Source organism: Triticum dicoccoides, chromosome 1A (genome assembly GCF_002162155.2).
Source record: "Triticum dicoccoides isolate Atlit2015 ecotype Zavitan chromosome 1A, WEW_v2.0, whole genome shotgun sequence".
In the NCBI taxonomy this organism is placed as follows: domain Eukaryota; kingdom Viridiplantae; phylum Streptophyta; class Magnoliopsida; order Poales; family Poaceae; genus Triticum; species Triticum dicoccoides.
The window spans coordinates 437,736,618-437,738,408 of NC_041380.1; the positions used below are offsets into that span (position 1 = coordinate 437,736,618).

The following is a 1,791-nucleotide window of genomic DNA, read 5'->3' on the forward strand; positions in this document are numbered from 1 at the left end:
TTGTAATTTTGGAGCGAATAAATGCCATAATCTTGGTTTGGAGTATTACTAATTAATTCCGTCTGTATATAATATTGGGAGCCAATAAAATGTCACAATGTTATTATGAAAACTAATTAATTTCATATGGTTATTTTTAGGAGGCAATAAATGCCCTAATTGTGTATATTGAATACTAATAAACTCCTTATGGATATATTTGTAGTCTGTAAATCGATACCTACAGGATATTCCATGATGTGCGTATCATCTGAGGATCCTTATTAATTATGGTGAATTGTAAAAAGGAAACAAGCCAAAGTAGGAATGAATAAAACGGCGAGCATTGATACTCCAAGAATCAGCCATGCCTCTATATAAATAGCAGAAGGAACCAACAAAGTAGTACAAGTCCACAACCAAAAGGACATAGGAGAAGAGAACACTAAACAATTTCGTTATGGCTCTAATCCGGATCAACACTGGTGTTCTGTGCTTGATGGCACTTTTGACGGTTTCAACCACTTTATTGTCGAGTGAAGCGTCAGGAAGGAAGATAGGTACATTTCTATTTACCAGAGCTTATCAATTGTAGTATATATGAATTTGTGGTTTCCTGGAGCTAGATAAAAAATTGATCCTATTGCATCATTCTCTGTTGCCAATGATATGAATGTTTCTTATGAAGTTTGATCATTCAAGTTAATATATGGAAGTATTTTTGCAAGAGAAAAGTTTTTCAACCATGCCTAATAGAGTGAGGTGTTTAGTTACGATAGGAAAGTATCTTTTTCCTCATACTCTTAAAAATAGATATATAACTATTTTTCCTCGTAGTGCAAACTTGTGCGTCGTGCTCGTCGCCTTATTTGAAAGTTATCACGCCTCATAGTACTTTAAATCTAGTGTTATTTAACAATGGCATGGAATGAAAGAGGTGTTTTCCTTGTGATTTTATGATCACCATTACAGTTATGTCATGGTACATATGGTTTCCATAGTACATAATAATTATATACAAGCCAGTAGTTGTTCTTCCTGTGTTTGTATTAGCACTCCACAACTGTCCTACTATTTGCATAGTACATTGATTTCACAGAATCCTAGTTTAAATACAAACAACAAAAGTTTCTGATGGCACCTTTTATTTTTTATTGTTTTAGGAAAGGAAGCTAACATTGGTGTCGAGGGGCACCGTGAACCCTACACTCCATGTACGGATCCTTCATTTTGTAATGATATCTGCAACAGAGATGGTTATGGAGGTGGGACTTGCCGTGGTGGTCACTGCGAATGCATCATATAATTGTAGCAAGAAAATGACCAAGAATAATGTTTGGAAATAAATATCCACTTGGGAGCATTATGAATTGCTTTTCTAGCTGGAATAATTTAAATCCCACTTTTTTATTTTCCTACTCTTTGTACTTGAACCCGTATCATGGCCTTTTTTAACATAGATGCTCACATACACATGCATTACACTCATCGTATTGGGACGATTTTTGGGCAAAATTAAAATTAAATCTACCACTGAAGTATAATTAATACTATGATTTCAACCAGAACGTTTTTTCCTCTAAATCTGGAACTACACACCAGATAGTGTCGAATCTTTTAAACTTAACCATACCTTCTACAGACCTTGATGTATGGACTTGATTAATTCTGTAGAAAAGAATCATCTTTGATACCAAGAGTTAGGACAGCTGGAAAACATATTATGGTTTATAGGCAATTGGGACCAAATAGATTCATTGTTCTTGCACAAAAAATAAGCGCATACCAATGGTCCATCAAACATATTCAGCT

The 1,791-nt window shown here is 34.6% G+C and overlaps 1 long non-coding RNA gene across 1 annotated transcript; it reads left to right on the forward strand.

The window, feature by feature from the left end:
- Window positions 1-400: 400 nt before the first annotated feature.
- Window positions 401-1,389, forward strand: LOC119299439. Its single transcript, XR_005146205.1, has 2 exons — window positions 401-539; window positions 1,143-1,389. It is a non-coding gene; the product is annotated as an uncharacterized LOC119299439 (long non-coding RNA).
- Window positions 1,390-1,791: the final 402 nt, after the last annotated feature.